This window comes from Rattus norvegicus, chromosome 2 (assembly GCF_036323735.1).
Source record: "Rattus norvegicus strain BN/NHsdMcwi chromosome 2, GRCr8, whole genome shotgun sequence".
NCBI lineage: Eukaryota > Metazoa > Chordata > Mammalia > Rodentia > Muridae > Rattus > Rattus norvegicus.
Window position 1 is genome coordinate 232,129,214 of NC_086020.1, and position 22,357 is coordinate 232,151,570.

The following is a 22,357-nucleotide window of genomic DNA, read 5'->3' on the forward strand; positions in this document are numbered from 1 at the left end:
ATCATTTCTTCTTGTGCAGTTTGTTAGAATTTACCAATATCTGTAAAAATATTATTGAAATAATAAAACTATTATATCTATAATTTCTACAAAGTAGAAAGGAAAATAATTAAAATAGTGCAGAGAATTTGGTAAGATGACTCAGTGGTTAAGAGAACATTTTCTTGCATAAGTCCCAGGATCATTTCTCAGAACCTCCCCAATGATTCATACCTACTGCTATTCCGTTAAGTTTTTCAGCAACTGACACCTTACATACATCATAGAGGTCTGCCCTTTGTTCTTATTTCCCATTCTTAGAATTGTATCATATATTCATAATTCTATGGAATTTCTTTATTACATTCTACATTCTATTCTGGAATTTGATGATTATTGATGAATCATGTTACATGTTTGCTTATAATAATGTCCAACCATGATGCTCCAAATTTCCATTATACATGTTATGTGTTTATCATAATAGAATCATACAAAGTGGTTTCATTATCCTAAAATGTATATTTTACTGATTTAACATTCTCACAATACACACTAAACCTACAGAAACACTTATTTCTGTTCTCTGCATTCTCATATCTGACAATTCAAAATTCTCCAGAATTCTGTAAAATTGATGTACAACAGTGGTTCTCAACATCCATCCCTAATGTTGCAACAATTTAATATAATTCCTCATGTTGTGGTGACCCCACATATAAAACTATTTCTTTGCTACCTCCCCACTGTCATTTCGATACTTTTAAAAATTGTAATAGAAATTTCTGATATGTGACCCCAAGAGGATTGCGACTCCCATGTTGAGAACCACTAGCAAAGTGTACTGTAGGATGATGTCATCATGCAGGTAGAGGCAGGTATAGGATATAGCAAAGCCTGTCATTGGACGGAGGGAAGGATAGGCGGGAAAAAAGAAGCAGTGGAGAGAACATGGAGGCTGATGCTAAGATTCCTCTCTGCACATTTACAGGTTGTTATGAATATTCTTAAGGGATGGATGTGGACAGGATTTTGAATGTTTAGGTGGGCAATTATATCTTATCAATTGGATCAGAGGTTATTGTGTTGTGTGTTCTTTCCTGTGGCCATTTAAGTTTAAGAGAATATGTGGCAGTCGAAGACACTATGCCTCCACAGAATTGGGATGTATAAGTCTGGCATGGTGGCAGCCTGCCTTGGGAACTAGATGGGTCGTAAGATTGCTGTCAGGCTCAGAGAGAAGCCATCGGCAGTGTGGTATGGGATGGAGCAGAGCGGGTGAGACGCTTTGCTGACTGAGACGAAGATCTCTACTAGATATCTTGGGGCTCTGCAGTGTTGGATCTAGTGCAGGGTAAAGGACAGCATTTTATAATTTCACAGCAACAGTGTATACTTCCTTTTTCGGTTGGCTTATTTCCCTTATAAGTATGTAGTAAAGTCCCATATACATTTCCCCTTATTTTCTCGTCATTTATTTCTGCTACTGAATATCATTACATAATGAGTATACAAACTGACTTTTCTTTCCTTTTACAAATTTCACATCTGATGTGCAACTTGGATGCTGCTGACCTGACATAACTAAACTGACATAAATATGCATGTGTAGCTTTAGAGTGGGCATAATTATTTTCTTGGTTGCATAATGGTGAAGGATCAATAGTGCTAGATTCTATAAAAAATACACATTTTTTTATAAATTGCCAATCTGCTCTTGAAAGTAGTTATAACTTTTTGCATTCCCAGTGTTATTGTCTGAGACTCTCTCTTAATCCCCTCCTCTGCCACGGCTGACATAATCAGACTTCTTAATCTTTGCTGTACATTCATTTTGGTTAGGTTTAAGTTCACCAGGCAGAAATTGTACTGAGTATCCTTTATATAGCTGATTAACATTTGATATCTTTATATTCTTTGCACATGTTTAATATAAATTTGTTATCAAATATGCATTTTAAAAGCATTTTACTAATTTTGACATGGCATTTCTGGTAGAATTATTAAATTTGATCAATTCGCATCAGTTATTTGTTGGTTATTATCTCAACTTTTGTGTACTATTACCCTAGCATATCTTCCAGACAGTATATTCTTGTAAATAAAGATTTTGTGGCTGGCTTGGTATTTATGTTGCACTTTTTATAACACGTAGAATACTACCGTATGCCAAAGAACCTGGAATGTAGGGGGAAAGCGCTACGTAAGCACCCATCCATTATCTCCATGTTTAACACAATGTTGACTTTAGCAATGTGGCCTTGCTTCTAGTGTGTTGGCTACAACCTAGGGTCTTGGTAACCCTACCACTCAAACATTCCTGAACTTTAGCTGTCTGTCCTTTTAATTCTTCCCATAATCCCTCTCCCCAAATTACCCCTCCTATTTTAACTTCCCATTTCAGTCCACTTTCCTTATTTATCTATTTTATTTCCCTTTCTTTATGAGATCTCTCTATTTAAAATGTACTTGCCATTATGATATAGCCTTCGATATTTTAGTGTAGGTTTCACGTGTTCAACTTTAATGACAACATGATCACCTGATTAAGATCTTCTTCCTCAACTGTTGCTGTAAAAATACCAAAAATAAAAGGCTGTCTTTTACCTGCTTTAGGTTGGCACCTCAGTAGCCCAAGATATCTGTTGGATATCATAATTATCAGTCAGCAAAGCATCTTACCCTCTCTCCTCCATCCCATATAACACTGTCAAAGGCTTCTCTCTGAGACTGGCAGCAATCTCTCTACCTATCTAGGTCCCAAGGCAGGTTTCCATGCCAGAAACACACATCCCAACTCTGTGGTGGCCCAGACCAGCCGCCTCACACTTTCTTACACTTAAATCGCTACATGAAAGAACACCCAACACAATAACCTTTGGACCAATTGATAAGATATAATTGCCCACCTAAACATACCAACCCCAATACACATTCATCCCTTAAAAACATTTGTAACAACCTGTAAAGGTACAGCAAGGAATCTTAATGTCACCCGCCATATCGTCCTGCCATGCCTTCTCTCCCTCTCCCTCCTATCTCTTCCTCCTTCCCATTCCAGCCTCCTCCTCTTCTTTCAAACATTCCTCCTGCCCATCCTTCCTTCTTGTCCAAGGACAGGCCTCCTTCTATCTTGTACCTGCCTCACCTGTGACATCATCCCACACTCAACTATGTAAGTTCTTTGTGATTTTTCCATGTTTGACTATTATATGGAGCCATATCGAAAATTCCAACTATAATATTAACTGCTGTGCTTTCAGATCTATCAATCTTTGTCTCAAATAAATATATCATTTGGCTATACCTTATCAGGTTAAGCAGCAAGCTTGACTATATCATTTTGCTTTCTTTAGAATGATCTTCATTTTGGGCTCCTATCATATATCTCTCTGCCATACCCCCATTTGTTTCTTTCTATCAGTAGCATTCATCTTTCTATTTCAATGTCTCATATATTCTATCATCCTCTTTATATCTCTTGTGTAAAACATCTTTCTTCAGCACTCATTATCCTCATTCTACTTAAATTGGCTACACATGCATAGATACACACAACACATGTATATCTATATTGATATCTTTATTAGAAGCTAGTATCTGCATGTAAGGTATAACATACTGTACTTCACTTCCTGAATGTGAGGAACTTCACTGCATAGAAGAAATTTGAGCTCTACCAATTTTCATAAAAATTTCGCATTTCATTTTTCTTTACAGGTAACTTTCAGATCAAATAAACACTTTCAGTGAGTTTAAAGTTAACTTGCAAATGTAAGTAGCTTTCATATATACAATCATGATGTGGGTAAGAAATATGTTAGGAAAAAATATCTCAGTGGCAAGAGCCTCACAAAAATATCTGGAAATAACTCAACTGCAGAGATAAAAGGCTTCTACAATAAAAACTATAACATACAGAGAAAAAGAATTCTAAAGGAAGCAAGCCATTAAGAAGGCCTTCTTTCTCCTGGATTGCATAATTTGATATTGAGAAGATGGTTATAATTCTAAAAGTAACTTACAGATTTTATAAATTCATCATTAAAATTTCAATAACATTCTTTCCAGAACCACAAAAAATCGTAAAATGCAAATACAAACACAAAAAGCCATAATAATCAAAGCAATCCTAAGCCAAAGGGCATTACGAGAAACATATCTAAGCTCAAATTACATTCCAAGCCACATTGAGACACCAGTGTTAGAAGGAATCACATTAAGGAATAGTGTTTTCTTGGTGAATTGAACCTTATTATGTATTGTCTCTATTAAATGATCTTTACTTGCTCTGAGATATGTTTCATACAAATATAATATAGCTACCGCTGCTATCTTTTGATTAGTATTAACATAGCGCACATTCCTCTGACTCCTCCATTATGTTTGCTGTGTGTTCACTGTCAGTATATATTCTCGCTATGTTTGCTGTTTACTTAATGAATAAGTGATAAGCAGTTAGTAAATCTGCTATTTTAAAGTTTTAAATTTTCTGCCTGATGTTTGTAGATTATCAATTTAATGAGTGCAAACCTAACCACTCCTCTGATGATGAGTGAAGGTGAGTAGCAACATTTTTAAATCAACAGAATGGAGCTATAGTGTAAAAGAGTGTGAATATAGCTTCTTTACTTATCCCACCACCATTGTGGCTACATCACAGACATGGTACCTGTGAGCTATGGTAAGGCCTTCCCCAGATTCAGCAATGACTTAATTTTGGCATGTCCAATCTTCACATCTATGATAAACAAATTATTGGAGTCCTTAGCTTCTTAATGTAAGTTATCTTTAGTTAACTGTCTACATAGCCTAAAACTTACTAAACAACATATTAAACATGCTGTTTTAAATTCTATCATAAGGTCTCTAGTTAATATTTCTTATTATATTTAATAGACTTCTACTGTTACAAAAAGCAATGATGTTTGAAGATATACATGTTAAAGGTTTCTCTAATTTATTTCACTATTTTTCCATTTCCCTATATTAATTCTGTAACACCTTTTCATAAATCTGAAAGATAAACACAATATTCTTTAAAAATAATCTCATACTGTCTCTGTGTTTCATAGTTAAATCCACTTATGCTTGTTCACTTTCTTTCTGGATACTGTTGCATCATGCCTTATAAAGTTTTTTCTTGATAATGAGTCATCTGTTACTACTGGCTAATAGAAAATTAAGCAAATGTTTATGGCAAGTTATTATGTTAATTTGCCCAGGAGTTTGCTTCTTTTACGCTGTGAATGCTGCTGCAGATATTTGTACATTTTTGGTGGTGTTGGTGTTGGTGTTGGTTGCCTTATTCTTCTCGATCTGCTGCCCCCAAAGGGTTAATAGTGATTGAGCATCTGTTTCTAGGCACCTCTGTAGGCTTAGAATTTTTCACAACCCATCAATTGTCTTTATTTAGGGTTCTTAAATGCTTAAACCTCCTTTGTAGCCCACCATCCAGAGGTAGTAGAAGACGGTTAATAGGAAAAGGGTGTTGTGGGCTTGTTTAGAAGTCATTCCTCGGGGCTTCTCCATTCTTGTTGTCAGAACACCAGCAGTCCAGTTCAAACACCAAACACGAATCAGTAGAAGTGGTGCAATCCAGGAGAAACAGCAAAGCCATACCAATTCAACACTAGTAAGCAAAGGCAGCCAGAATCAGCCAGAGTAAGATGAGTTCTTTTGAGTGTCTCTACAAAGTGAAGACCAGTGAAGCCCAGTGAACCACAGCACAGCAATGCAAGAGTGTCCAATCACTGTTTGCGGGCTTCCATTTATATTCTTTCTAAGCATCACATACCCTCTCAAGTGTCTGTTTTCAGCAATACAGCACATCCCCTATCGTATGAAAGCTTCCAGAAAAACACCTCATGCCACAACTGTGCTGTTAAAGAAAGCAGAAATTTTTACTTCATATCCTCCTTTCTGTCTTTTTTTTAAAAAAAATGTCTGTTTTCCTAACATTAACAATTTATGCACAATAGAAATAATTATGAGAACCATAAAACTAGAATGTACATAATATTTTAAATAAGTCACATGTGTATCAAACAGTAGTCAAACAAAACAACCTTAAAATATTTGAGAGTAGTAGATATGCTAATGTAATCATGGCACAAATTTTGCGCCTTTAACTGATTAATATCGAGTTGGATTTAAGGCCCGCTCCATGAGGTGGAATCCAGATTCAGTGCTGCTTAGGTGGCCAAGCACTTGAGATTTCATAAGCCTGGAACCTAGAGGAAAACCAAAAAAGCATAGCCAGAAATTGACTCCAGAAGGCATTTTGCTATACACATATATCAGTGATTTTCTCAGCCATCATCAGAGAAACTTTTCCCAGCAGATAGGATCACATACAGAGACCCATACCCAGATTATTATGTTGAGAGTAAGAAACCCGGGAACACTCAACCCTTGAAGAGATGTCTACATAAAATTCCTCCTCTCAGAGCTCAGGGAACTCTGCAGAAACAGAGGCAGGAAGAGTGTGAGAACCAGACAGGATGAGATGGAGTAAAACAAGGCATCAAGTCCTTGCAGACATATACACTAGCACACATAGGAACTCACAGAGATGGTTGGCAGCATGCACAGAGCCTGGAGGGGTCTGTGCCATATGCATTTGTAGAGCAGAACAAAGTTCACAAACACACCTCTCTCCCTAACTGTATGTCATGTTCAGTGCATAACCACATGCAATTGAGAAAAAAAATTAGTTCTCCAAGGAGTCTCAAAGAAGTTTCAGTGGGGAAACAAACCACTCTTAAAAGTAGGTACCATGGCCAATAGCAGATGCACAAAACATAATGAACTCAACATCTGCTTTGAGAATCTTTGTCTCATCATATTTTGTTGTCAGGGTATTTTCTCTCTTACCTCTCCCTCTCCCTCTCCCTCTCCCTCTCCCTCTCCCTCTCCCTCTCCCTCTCCCTCTCCCTCTCCCTCTCCCTCTCCCTCTCCCTCTCCCTCTCCCTCTCCCTCTCCTTCTCCCCTTTTCAGTTTGAACTGTATGTGATTTTTGCTTTGTTGTTTTTATTTTGTTTTGCATATTTACTGGATCTTTTCCATATGTAGTTGTTTTGTTGTTATTTGTTTGTTTTGTTTTGTTTTTTATTATTCCTTAGATGGATGTTTGCTCTCTAACAAGAGACAGAAAGGGATTTGGATGGAAGAGAAAACAGTAATCAAAATCAGTGTATGAAATAACTATTGTCATCATATATAAATATATATATATATATAATTTGGGGGACATATTTATAGGTGTATAAACATACAGAAGACAGCACACATGCAATCCTTTGATTTGTCAGTAGGGAGAGTGAAGTGAAAACACTTGCAAGTGGGATATGATATCTAATATCATTCTCCAAATAACAGGTATAAGGGTTTTTAGGAGAAATTACTGACTCTCAAACTTGGCCAGGAAACTTACAAAATGTGCTTGAAGACCTCTCTTCTGTTTGGAAATAAGAAAGGTGTACTTACAGAGTATATGTGATCAGTATCCCTGATGGCATAATGAGACAAGAAATGATTGAATAAGTGGAGACAAAAATCTTCCATAAAATGCCCAGATATCTCATATTATACTCCATCTATGAGGAAAAAGAATTTACTCATAACTACGAATGACTTTATTCAGAGTACATTATAAAAGTGAAAACTTACCCCACAGTGATCCTAATACAGTCAGGTGATCAAGGTCAGTGGCAACAGTGATGTTTCATCCAAGGTAATGCACATGCCACATGTCTCTACCTTCACCCACTTGGAACCTAGGGCTCATGTTTAACCATGAAAAATACATACCAAGGAGACAAATTATTCCATGATATTTATGCAGATAAAAATTTGTCATTTCTCCTAAGCACTTTAACATGTATATGATTGTGTTGTTGTTGCACAATCAACTCTACATAAAATGTATAATTAGTGTTATATATTTGTACATACTTACAAAATAATCACTATTACTACCACTGTTCAAATGTATCCTTTTGTCTGTTTTCACTGTACCAAGTCAAATGCAATAATATAGTCTCTCTGTCCCTAGAGCTTAGATTGCCTATGATGGTCTTCATATAAATAACACATGCTAACAATGTTCTATACTCATTGTTATTCTTATATTCAGCATGAGTATTTAAGATTCACTCATGACCTAGATATATCCATAGTTCCCCATTTTTGTTTTGAAACACTATATTAATGTCCTGATATGCCACGATTGATTCTATATATTTATATAAAGGTTTTTGGGTTGTTTTTTGTTTTGACTATTATACATGAAAGCTATTGTGACTATTATATATTTTTGTGTGAAAATTTAAATTTCTTTCTTTTTAGTAAACACTTCTATAGCAACAGAATATAGGACAAGTATAAATTTTTAAAGAAATTGTAAAACTCTTTGGGAAAACAGCATCATATTACAAAGCCAACAAGGAGTTACAGGAGTGCCTGTATTTTTAAATCCTTGAACATTTTAAATGATCAGTCATTTGATTTTAGGCATAAGTACTTTATCACATGTAATTCATAAATGTTTTCTTTGGTCTCCTCTTTTTATTTTCTTTCTCTTAGTCTATAAATATTTTTCCAAAGCTTTAAACATATGTAAATTTAAGAAGCCTAATAGTTTATCAATAAATCTGCCTACTAGGTAGGAATTATAATACTTTCAAAGTTTTGAGTATATTATTCTCTATGATGATTCCAATTATGCAAATATACTTAATCCTACTACTATAATTCTGCAATCCATCTGTGAGATACAATGTTCACAAGACTCTTTGAAAGCAAACTAAGACAAATGTTTATTGACGAGCTTTGGGGATAGATTTTGACAAGCCCTGTAGTATTTATAAATGTTGTTAAATTCTTCATTCCCAGCCATAACACCAATCAATGTAAATAAGATTCTGAATATCAACTAGAAAACCATATCAATTTTTACTATTTAAAACCAAAAGAATTATATGTATAAGGCTTTGATGAATAAATGTAATTTTAATAACTTTTAAGCAGTTATGAATGATTGGATTTATGGTTTTCTTATATTTTTTATATTCCTATTTACTTTTTCATCCTTGTTTAATTCTCAACCACTCTCCTTTACTTCGTTAGAAAAAGAGGAACTTCATAACATTGCATTATGCACTCAAAAATACCATAATCAATGTCAACTAAATGCTAATGGATGCTTCTTCTTCATAGGTATTTTCATTTCAAAATTATAAAATTGGAATAAGAGACACTGGCTCTACCATTTTGTAGAAGGTGGTTTGAATCGATATCAGTACTAAAAATGTAATAAATGTTACTTCCTGGCCTTATAGAATGGAAATAATGAGGTTTAGAATGAGACCAAATAATATAATCAGACTTCTCTTCCCCCAAGTTATGCAGCCAATCTATCTTTAGTATACTTTCAGAATTAAGGTGATAATACTCCCAAATGTTACTGTGTGTAGAAACCTAGCAGCCCCACTCTTAAAGGATAAAAATGCAAAATGATGTACTGAGATATTTTTTTTTTTGGTTCTTTTTTTTCGGAGCTGGGGACCGAACCCAGGGCCTTGCGCTTCGTACTGAGATATTTTTAAGGCTGATTGAGACACATCATTCAAAACAAGAATTCAGAGAATGAGATAATAAGCTGGATTCATATATTTGAGGGCTGCCATTGATTTTCAAGTTTAGACTAAATATAAAATCTACTAGTTTCTATTTTTTTCCAACCATGAGCTACTCTGAACCTGTGATTTCAGATAGTGTTCTTGTAAATTAACAGTAAATGTTTGCTATTTTCATAGAGTTTAAAGAATATTAAAATCACAATCTATAATAGGAAGATAGAAAGAAATCATATTATTTTCATAAAGAGTAAAACAGGAAAGAAACCTGTAGAGAGCTGGTATTAGAAAGATCATAAATGTCTTAATATAGAGCCATTTTCAACATCATTGAAATGTGATTTTTTGTTTCAAAACAATTATACAAGCCTATCTGTTATGCACTAAACTATGAGCTTTTAAATTATTACATAATTTTAATTTTTTGATTGTGTATGCTGTGGGTACAAGTATTTTGAAGAAAATGTAACAAGGAAATTAAAGTCAAGCTCTTTCTCAGGATGTACAAAATTTGAAAGTGATCAAGCTGTATCCACTGATTCTCAGCTTCATTCTGTTAGCTACTGCATACTCTGGACTCCCTCAACAAAATAAAGAGAAGGATACAGGGCATGCAATATTTTCAATTCAAAATACAATATAATTTCAAAAAATGAGTTATTTGGAGTAGGGCATAAAGAAAAGTCCACTCCAAACCCCCGAGTCTTTATTGAAGAGAAATAAGAATCTCTGAGCTATCACTCACTAGACTAACTAGGGATAATAAAGTCATCAAGTTAGAGAAATTAGTTTTAAATGGCTTCACCATAAGAAAACAATCAATGTGTGTGTGGATAGATATGTTTGTTGTAATTTAAACATTATACACATAGCAAATCATCACACAGTACTCCATAGATAATCTAAGTTACATTTGTATGCATATATTCAAGTATTTTAAATTTATAAACAAACGGGAAAATACAGCATGAAACGAAGGGTGGTTGGTATATGGAGAATATAGGTAAAGGGATGAAAATGGAGATGGATTATGAAACACTTAGTTTTATTCTAGGAGAAGTAGGCAGTCGGGAATAATGGACGCTCTGTCTTCTGAGAAAGTCACTGCAAAAATCCATAGTTGCCTAAGGTAGGAAAGATGACCTCAGAGCTCGGCATGCAGACGACATAGCTTGCATCAGTAGTGTGATGATATTATTATCTCGTGGATCAAGACAGAATGTTAGAGGAATGTACATGATCAGATTCTCATGTATTTTAAAGTAGGAGAACACAATTTGTTAATGATAGGAGTATAGGGGACAGATAGGGTGAGATCAGGAAAAAAAAAACAAAAAACAAAATACATGACATGAAGGAAATTGACCTGAACAAGTTAAAAGATTAAGTTGTTATTAATTGAAATAGAAACACTGTGCTGGAGGCAGATTATGAATAAAGGCAACTTTGAAAGTGCTAAATTTGATATTTGACATCCAAGTGGAATGCCAAGGATGCCATCTGATCATGAGTCTAACTTTCAGAACAGTGAGCCAGGGAGAGATTCCAGCATGAGGTCTTCCGGGCAGGTAGCAGCAGTAAGCATTAAATGCTTTATAATAGGTGAAAGGCCTGAAGTAGTAACACTGGTGAGAGAAAACAGGGGTCCTAGGACCAAGGTACAAGGATAAGAAGATTGAAAATAAGCCGATTAGGAGGATATAGGAGTGACAAAATTTCTTCTTATAATCCCATATTATTAACACATGTAAAACATTCTAGCTTATGTGGCAGTTTGATTGACAATGGCCCCCATATGTTTGAATAAGTGATTTCCAACTGATGGAACTGTTTTGGAAGCATGAGAGGTAGAGCTTGTTTGAGGAGCTGTGTCACTGAGAGGGAACTTTGAAAAGCTTCATGTGTGTCCCAGCGCTCTTCTGGCTTCTTGAGATTCCAGAAAAGACTCTCTGCTGTTTCTGCTAGCAAACCAGACACCCTCTGGAATGAAATGCCAGTTAAAGTGTTGCTTTATAAATTGTCCTAGTCATGGTGTTTTGCAGCAGTAACAGAAAAGTAAAGCAGAATTTGATAACAGGAAAACAGGGGAAAGTGATTTGCTTCTTTGGTTTGGTTTACTTTGTTATTTGGTTTTGTTGTTGTTGCTTTGTTTTTGTTTGAAGAACATGAAAAAGGTTGAAAATTTGGACTAGTGAGGTTTTTCAACACTGTGAACAGAGTCTTAGGGCCAATGTCATTCTAGTAGGCAAGTGGAAGATAGTGTTCTGATCAATGTGGACTATTGATTAGTATTGGACTAGGGGCTGTTTGACAAACTGTAGTGTCTTTCTGTGTTGCCTATGGTTAACTAAAGAAAAATAAACTAATTTCTTTGGTGGAGGACATCTCAAGAGCACCTCACATTGGCTCTTCCACGTGGTCATTAGCCATCACTCTTCTGCAGGTCTAAAATAAAAAGGAACAATTGGGACAAAAGGAAATGCAAAATGTTCATTTTGAAGAGTAAAAGAGAATCCTGGCCAAGATTTGAGCTGAAAGAGATAAAGAGATTAAGGTCCGATATGCACTGATATAGTGGAGTGAGGCCTCAAGCCACGAGTTCATCCAGCTCTCTCCTTTTTTTTTCTGTCCTTTTTCTTTTTTTCCATGAAAGGAAAATTCATAAGCCCGAGAGATTTTCTGCTCCTAAAAATCAACAAAGGAAAATTGTTAATAATGTGATTCAGTGGAGTCAGGATCCATCCCAACGAAGTAGGCAGACAACTTAACAGTATTTATTGTCCATGTAATTCTGGCTTTAGAATTTTGACTGACATTTGTGAAAGGGGATTGTAGAATCTTCTTCTACAGTGATGGAGAATTGTCAAGGTCAGACGGGTATCTGAAGGGTAGCACCTGCATGAGGTCATCTGCATGAGGATCCAAGTGTCCATGAAAGGACATTTCATGAAGCTATTAAAGTGAAATTTGTATTTCACTAGGTCCCTTAAGATGTTGGACATGCCAGAGCTGTGGAGTATTCGCCAAATAGATCAGAACACAATGAATGAAACCAGTCCAAGAGAGAGAAATGGGTTCCAAGCTGCAAAGCTGAAATAGTAGTTGTTAAGATTAGGCAGCAAAAGGTACCTTGGCAGGTACCGAGGATGCTGTATAGGTCACACCAGGCAACATTCCTACTGCAAGAGGTTTATGGCAGAAGGGGAACAAAAGGTCCTCTCAGAGTGCAGACACGAGATGGAGATAGAGACAAACAGAGTGACCGAGAGGCAGAGAGAATGAAAGAGAGTGTGTCGAAATGATGAGAGGGCCCTTTTTAAAAAGGGTGCCCATGTTGCACAAGAAAATAAGCAGCTCACAGCAACAGTGGAAAAGTGCAGGTTATGATGAGAGCTACTGGTGGTGTTGTGTCACTGAAGCCTTTGGCATTGGAATTACAGGATTTGGATGTTACACTGATGGATGTTGTTCCTGCTTTGGTCCACGATTTCCTCACCATTCTCCATTCTTCCCTTTTGGAATTAAAATGTATGTTTTGTGCCATTGTACATAGGAAGTGTGTGATTTACTTTATAATTTTTATAGGGATTACAATAGAAAGATTACTTTTAGTCTCTGAGGAGACTTGGACTTTGGACATAATCTTGTGTTGAGATTGAAAATCTTCACAAGAATTCTGAAGTGGGTCTAAATAGAGTTTACACTACAACATGCCCAGTTACCTATGGAGACCAGGGAGTAGAATATGGTGCTTTGAGTGAGGATAGTGAGGATGGTCACCAAAGGCTCACTGTATCTTTTTTTTTTATTAACTTGAGTATTTCTTATATACATTTCGAGCGTTATTCCCTTTCCCCCTCCCCCCTCCCCTTGCTTATGGGTGTTCTCCTCCCCATCCTCCCCCCATTGCCGCCCTCCCCCCAACAGTCTAGTTCACTGGGGGTTCAGTCTTAGCAGGACCCAGGGCTTCCCCTTCCACTGGTGCTCTTACTAGGATATTCATTGCTACCTATGAGGTCAGAGTCCAGGGTCAGTCCATGTATAGTCTTTGGGTAGTGGCTTAGTCCCTGGAAGCTCTGGTTGCTTGGCATTGTTGTACATATGGGGTCTCGAGCCCCTTCAAGCTCTTCCAGTTCTTTCTCTGATTCCTTCAACGGGGGTCCTATTATCAGTTCAGTGGTTTGCTGCTGGCATTTGCCTCTGTGTTTGCTGTATTCTGGCTGTGTCTCTCAGGAGCGATCTACATCCAGCTCCTGTCGGTCTGCACTTCTTTGCTTCATCCATCTTGTCTAATTGGGTGGCTGTATATGTATGGGCCACATGTGGGGCAGGCTCTGAATGGGTGTTCCTTCAGTCTCTGTTTTAATCTTTGCCTCTCTCTTCCCTGCCAAGGGTATTCTTGTTCCCCTTTTAAAGAAGGAGTGAAGCATTCACATTTTGATCATCTGTCTTGAGTTTCATTTGTTCTAGGCATCTAGGGTAATTCAAGCATTTGTGCTCACTGTATCTTTTTTGAGCAGGATGTGTGTGAGTAGAGGTTTGGACTTGGAAGAAATGTGTCTCGGGGCAGCCTTTGATATTTGAGCATGCTTCTGCTATTTGCTTGTAGTTTAAGAAATGATTTCTCACCTGTTCCTGCCCTCATGCCTTCACAGTAATCGTGGACTGTAACCCTGTAGAACCATGAGCCTTATTAAATGATTTCTATTACAAGTTGCCTGAGTTATAGTGTCTAATCACAATAATTAAAAATTAACTAACATATTACATAAAACAGACAAATTTAAAAGTTTAGGATACTCTTGAACTCCATCTGGATGCAGAATTGTACTTTCGTTTTTTGAAAGAGAATTAATATTGTAATTTTATACTGGAAATAGAAACATCCTGTGTTTCGAAGCTTCGAGAAATTGTCTCCACCTTAAAGATACTCTGTGTGTGTGTGTATTTGTAAGAGAGAAAGAGATGGGGAGGGGAAAGATTGGCTTATGTATCCTTCTCCCTCACTTTATATATACATTAATCTCTGGGTCTCTTTGATTCAGCTATATATGCTGGCCAATAAACTTTAGGAATCTACTTTTTACCTGCCTTGGGGGGCTATGCAGCTGTTAAATAATTGTACAGCAAACCAATTGCCTTTTAATCCCCCTTGCCTATCCCTCCCTTACAGCTTCTTTGGATTCAGTTTGAGTCTCAGAAGCTGCCCCACATTGTTACACGTAGTCTGTAAATGGATTCCGTTGGTATTTATTTTGTTTGCCATTCAGTTGGAGGAAGAAAGGAAGCAATGAACGATTGGGAGAGGAAAGACTAATGATATTAAATTTAAGGGAAAGAAAAAAAGGGGAAAGAAAACTGAATAAAAGAAAAAGAACATTACAGAAGGAATGATGGAGGAAGAACAAAAGAAAAAGATGTAATAAGATGTGTGTGTGTGTGTGTGTGTGTGTGTGTGTGTGTGTGTGTGTGTGAAGGGAAAGAAATTTGCCCAAAGTCTATATCCAGATTTGACTGAATGACAAATTTTTAGCACAGATCACTTGCACTTCCAAGTCTGCAGCTTTCAGTGATGTGAGCAGTAATCACAGGCCCCAAACATGTTCTGAACATCAGAAACCAGGAAATAGCCATATCCTGTATTCAGTTGACCCACAGACTTAAGCCTTTGTTAGTGTTGCTTTTGTAAGGGAATTTGACTTTTGAAGCATAAGAAAAGCAGATGGATTCTGGGAAGGAATTAAGTGTCTGCTGGTGGGAGGGTGATGGGTTCTTTCATTAATAAATGTGAACAGCAGGAAGATGCTAATGAATCGACACCCTGTAACTTACATACCAAATTTGTTCCATAAAAAAAAAATAAAAGACGGGAATATGTTAAGAAACAGAGGTATTTTACAAAGAGTAATGCAAAATGAGGGAAAAATAGTATCTAACATTATATCATAATAAAAATATTTTATATTACTGTTGTATTTTATTCATATTGCAGTTTGAAGAGCTATGAAAATTAAGGTAATTAGTACTATTTAACATTACACTTATGACACACTAACTGATCCCAATACTTAGGTATTCATGATACTTGTTTTATTTATAGAACACAATATGTTCCATTTAGTGCTTGCTTTGCAAGCAGGAGGACCTGAGTCCCATACATAAAGACTTAAGCACAGGAGATCATGTTCTTAATCTCAGGACTCTAGAGGCAGAAATAGAGAAACCAGCAGTCATTCACTGATAGCCAGCCAATGAATACTTAGTAAGTTCCAGGCCAATAAGAGACTCTCAAATTCATGATGGCTGGTTCCTGAGGAATAAGAGCCAAGCTATTCTCTGAATTCTGCTCTTTTTTTTTTTTGCATCACCTGTACACATGTGAACACACACACACACACACACACACACACACACACAATACCATCTACAGATTGCTTGCTACAGCGTACTCTCCTCTCTGAGACTTGCATTTGAGTAATGCATAGACTTTTGTGCAAAAGCTAGAATAAATTTCAGGAGTGTATCAAACGTCGGAAGACATTGTAGTATGGGAAACAGAACAGAACTTATCAACACTGATAGAAATACTGGATAATTTCTCAGTATTACAAACTACCAATCTATTTTATTTTGTTGAGGCTGACATATCGCACCAGAAGAATGCTCTATAACGAAGTATTCTTGTATATCACAACCTTCATCTTTACAATCTTGCGGTACTGTGTATTTTCTGCCTGTTCAACTGTCCTCAGAGATGTCCTGCTGCTTGGCTGCTCTTCTCAGTCATGCAGGAGAACAGACATAGAGCAGCTCTTGTAATGTCGGGTGTGGTACCATACGTGGCCATGTGCTTTGTGATTGCCACGCATCCCCTGACATTCTAATGCAGGAAGTGGGAGCTTCCCAGGATGAGTGACATTCAATTATCCAAGAAAGAAATTCTTAAAGGACCACAGGATGCAAAGATAAATCACCTTAGCTGACAGCTCCATTACAAAACTGACATATGAAAAGGAGAAGAGGCCCACTGGGCTAAAGGTATTCTCTCAGCCACTCCCCAAGCAATTGTAGCTTCTGGGTAGGGAAGAGCCTTAGCCAGATGATTTGGGCAAGGCCTATGATTCACATTAGCAGAGGATTAGATCTCCCCAACAATATAAAGGACTATCTCTGACATCAATTACTTGCTAAGTAACCCTTGAGAAGTTCCTGACAAGTAAATGTAATGATAATTTTATGATTTGACTAAGGCTATACAAAGCTATTCCCTCTTCCCACACCCTAACCTTCAAACTATAATCAAGTTCTCTTTAAGTTTTTGCATTTCATTTAACACAATTCAAGTCTGTCAAATTATTTTATCTCTGCCAGCTATCACAATGCCTTGGCACTTGGCAGACATTGAAGAAATATTTGTCAAGAAATAAATTCGCACGAAGGGGAATGTTGTACATCTGTGCATATACTGAGGGTTTCCTGTACCTGCTTATGAGCTCTGTTTGTTCCCTTTCTTTCTGTATGTGCTTTCACATATTGAAATCTCTTGTTCTTTACTACTGTGTCCTCCCTCCTCCAGTAATTTCCACACTGTCTTGCTCCCAGCATCATCAAAATGTGTTTAATTAAGACTTGCCTATGTCAAAATTATGGTATTAGCATTGCCATCATAGGGCTTTCTTTAGATTTAAATTAGATAATAAAGCAAACCACAAAGTCTGCCTGTGCCATGGCACACGTTCTGCAATGTCACTCTTCGGCTCTTTGCCCAGGGACGGTGCAGACCATTGTGTTAACTGTTGTCAGACATAAAAATGCTATTCAATTACATGTAGGAACGATATAAAAATTTAAGAATCCTTTTCTGTATAGTAATTCCCTCAGTTACCCAACTACTTCATAGCACGCCAGAGAGGACAAATGTTCCAAAGGGATTCTTCCTACCTGTAGGATAATTATGATAAGAAGATAATAGCTCAATGATAGGGCTAGTCTCCTGCTGGATGCTTGGATATTCTCTAAGACATTGTCAGGTTCCCCGTTTTGCAGCTCTGGGAACAAGTCTGTCCCCCAATATTCTAAGGGTGGACATAGGGAAAAATAATGCAACGTTGCCTCTATTCTTCATTTGAAAAGTAATATACCTTCAATAATATGATATTAAATCCTGCACACCACAATACACCCAGTGACACAGAGGGCTTCCTTTGAACTTCTGGAGTAATCGTATTCCCATTTTGATTCCAGTAACAGGAAACGTGATGAAAATGTCAAGAGAGGTTACTAAACGATTTAGGCACATTTTCCATTCCTGCGTTGCATTTTTAATAGTTACATTAAAAGTGAATACTTTAGGGACTCCCTTTCCCTTTCAGAGGGAAAATGAGGTGTTCTTGAGATAAGACTTTGATATTAGTAAAGGCTTTAAAGAGACAGCTACTTAATTATGCACTAATATAAATGCTGAATAGGAAATGTTCCATAATACAGCAAGCGCCTACTACAGATCCCATCCTATCCATCCTATTAGTGTTTGGTTTCTGTTGCTGGTTGTTATTATCACTGAGTTTGGACAGACCCCAGAAATCTAATTAAGTCAGTTGATCTTAGGGGATAGGCAACTTAATGCAAATTTACATTTACATTGGAGTGAGTCATTGATTTAAATGAAGCAGATGTTTCTATTGAAGAATTGTACTGTTTTATCTTTTAATCATTTAAAGCATTGTAGGTAGATCTCTCTCTCTCTTTGTCTATCACACTCACATTCACACACACACACACACACACACAGGAGGAGAGAGAGAGAGAGAGAGAGAGAGAGAGAGAGAGAGAGGGAGAGAGAGAGAGAGGCACACACCACACACAGATTATTGCTACTAGTATCATACAGAAGGAAGTTTTAAACCATTTCTTGGAAATCTCACACTGGCCCCATCTGAAGTACAGATGAACTTCAAAACTAAACTAAGAGAACTCCGGGATTTGCTATGTGGATTCATTTCTGCTTTGTATCCTAAAATGCAACACTTTGGATTTACAGCGTGCTTTCCCTTTAGCTTAATGTCTGTAAAGTTCAGTTTTCACTAAAATATTTAAGCAACCTAAAAGTCATCCATAAGAGAAGGACAGGGTGAAGTGGATGTAGTGAAAGACCAAACTCTGAGGAGGGCTTCACCTTTCACCTCAGCATATACTGGTTGGATTCTGAAATTATAAAACGGAAACCAGGAGGAATTATAAACAGATGTTTTTCTTTCTCTTTAAGTTCTAAATCGTTTCACGTGACTAAGTCCTTGTAGAGGGAAAAGTTATAAGGTAACAGTGAGGAAGAGAGTCTTTCAATAAAGCCAATCAGAGCTGCTCCCTGACATTGAAGGATGTTAAGAACCGAGGAGAGTAAGGGAGTTGTGGGGAGGATCCAGGCACCCATGCTTAGCTCCATGCTTACTAGCCTTCTCATTAGAACTCTTCATTTCCTTCCTAAAAACATGTGAACTCTAGGATTCTGTGTAAATGGAGGAGTGCATAATATGCGTATCTCAAGGATGAAACCATGCATACATTTGGTACAGTCATGGAAGGACTCAAACGTAATTCTGATTCAAGAAGGTATAAGTAGCCGTGTCCTCCTGAGTTGGCTGTAGATATAGAAGTCTGTCCCCTACCCTACCTCTATTTCTTAAACTACTTGGGAAGGCCAGATGACATGGCCATGATAAACTATAGGCCAACTTGAGAAGGTCTCATTTAAAATAAAGTTGCTGACTATGAAATGATAATTAATGTTTTCACACCTTCAACAACCTACATTTAGCTGAAATCATTACCTCAATAGCCTCAAAACCATGAAGAGCCTCCTGTCTCACTTTCTGAGTGCTGGGATTATAGTATAGGAGATGCTCCATCAGGATTCATGCCTTCCTTTTATGAACAATTCTAACATTCATCTATAGGGTTCTAGTAACATCTAAAGATAAGTTAGAATGACCATCTTCCATACTTTCTGACACGATTTGCCTGCTTTGTACACCCAAATTTTGCCCTAAATGTATTATTCCAAAGTCTAGAGTAGCAAGACTGCTGATAGTTGAAAACCCATTTGGTTGAAGTTTCTATCATGGTTCTTAGTTCCAGTAGGTTTAGAAAACTGGTATTTGATATTCTAAGTTTCTCAGCCTGGCATACTTACTATGGAGGGGTGAGAAGTTGATTAAGTTTTATTCCTAGACTTCTTTGAGGTCAACAGTCTCTTGGTACCAGGAACACTTTAGCTGATTCTATTCAAAACATGTGTGCTCCAAAGTATAGCTTATATTATTCTGAATGACCAAACAGGTAGTGATAGCTTTCATTATTAGTTAAGATGAAAAGATCTATCTGTAGATATACAAATTTTAATCCCTGTGATAGCATAATAAGGTGGGGTGTTTTATCTCCACAGAAATAGATAAAAGTAATTAGGTAATACTTAGCTTGAGGGAAAACATACCCAAAATACATACTTCAAAGTTCATATTGCTCACGGGTAGACAGCTTCCTCAGAGCGTATGTGAGAGGCTTTAGGTTCGATCTCTAAGAAATGCATATATACGTGAGCATAGTGCAGGCTCTTTCCAGAACATCATTGTATCATGTTTACATTCAGGAAATATATTGAAGATATAATAGTTATATTTACATGAATAAATTTTATTTAGAAATTTATCTTCCCATTGAGATTAATGTAGATAGAAACATGATTCTTAACATAAGGTAAGGCTGCATGATATTATAGATAATCATACTCTTCATTTTTCGTTCATAGCATTTGCCACAATTTACAGTCTCATATTTCTAGTTAATTTACTATTCTTCTAAATGAACTGTGATATCATGTGAAATAGACTTTTCGTATTCTTCACTAGTGCATCCTTATTAACTAATACAGTTAAGCTATACTTTACACACCTTAAAACAAAACTAAGCAAAACTAAACATAAGCCACCAGGATTTTGTTATACATGCTGAAAATAATATTGAAAACTGCTCATTTTTATCTACTCTCGTTTGATGAAGAGTGTATAAATGCATTGATCATAAATTTATCCCTACAATTTTATTGGCAGAGAATTAATTCTATTTAATGGGTAGAGAGGCTGTGGACAAGGCTTGGTTTGCAAGTATGTGGTCTTGAGTTTGATAGACAGCAACCTCCGGTGTAATGTCTGTGGGGTGCATCCCTTAAATTACTGCTGAGGCAGAAGTAGAGACAGGCAGAATCCTGGGGCTAGCTGGCCAGTCAGCCTTGCCTAATTAATTTAGACTATGCCCTCTGTAAGAGACTCTGTTTGACTCAGTCTGGTGAAACAAGGTGAACAACAACCAAGGAATAGCATTTAAAGTTGACCTCATTGACCAGTGGCCTGCATATGTGTATACATGCTTGTTCACTCACACACAAAGGCAATTTTGAAATTACTTCCTTGATTTTCTGCTGTTTATCACTACTATAGTTTTGCTCCATCTTCCTTAGGCCTTTCTGTATCACATGTAGTGCTTCAGACTGTTTCCTATCACCACTATGACTACTTTTTAGGGATTGTTCACGTTTATCTTCACATTGGAATGGATTTCTCACTTTCTTCAGCTGTCAGAACAAAGTCTTGGTTTTCAATGAAAGATAAGTCTTCTTCCCTGCCAAGAAATATCCCTTAATTTGTATCGCAGAACTCATCAGAGACTGACTTTTGAGTTTGCGGTGTGTGACTCTTCCTAGCAAGAGACAGAGGAACTTTGTTCCTGGAGACATACTCCCTCCTTTAAAAAAAAGTCAATTATGTTTACTGAAATGAATTCAGCATCTATATTTACAGCGTAAGATGATGACTAGAATATAAATAGTGATCTGCTTCTAGTATCAGCATCAACAGCTGCCAATAGCTAAAATAGCTGGCATCAGTTACCATAGGGGAAAGTAGCATTGAATACAGGAAGAATAGGCTACTATGCTGGGAGTCAGCTATTGAAGTCATTGCTAGCTTTCCATGTTTATTCTGGAAACAGAATGCAAATAAACGCCATTTGAATCTAAACATCATTACTAGATCTATTTTTAGAGCATGTTACCAACACTCTTTCCATTTTCTCACATTGTGCAAATTGAAGTTTGCTTCTTTCGTTCAACTCCAAAGTTGTCTACACGTCTTAGTTGGTGATAAAAATTACCAAAGCTTCCTAGACATGAGACTAGAACATAGAAACAGAAGCTGTACCCAGAAGGGGGTTTTTAACCATGTAGGTGTGCATTAGTACAGCTCCTCATGAGCCAAGGCATTCCATTCTTGTGGTCATTGCACTCTACATCCTTTCTCAACAGTTTCATTGTTGCTTCCTTATCCATCATCTGTTCTATTTGCACTCTATTGTGTGTGCTCATCTCTCCCTTCTACCACTTAAGTAATAAACTGAGTCAGAATCTCCCAATAGTCAATTCTAAATTAGACCTCCTTGGAAACAATATTAAAATTTTAACTCAAAACATAAGCACCAGTTTCAGGAGTTGCTTAATTATTATGCAAACACTGGGGAAATCTGACTCAACACATCTTCAATAATTGGTGCCATATATTAAGTGTTGGCTGAGTGCAAGTTGCAAAAACAAATTACTCGGTTGTCACACATCAAGACAGAATTATGTTTTCTATTAGCGGAGGTACAAGCTGTCCTTATTCCAAATAAAGGAACTCTCTCTTCAGTCGAGG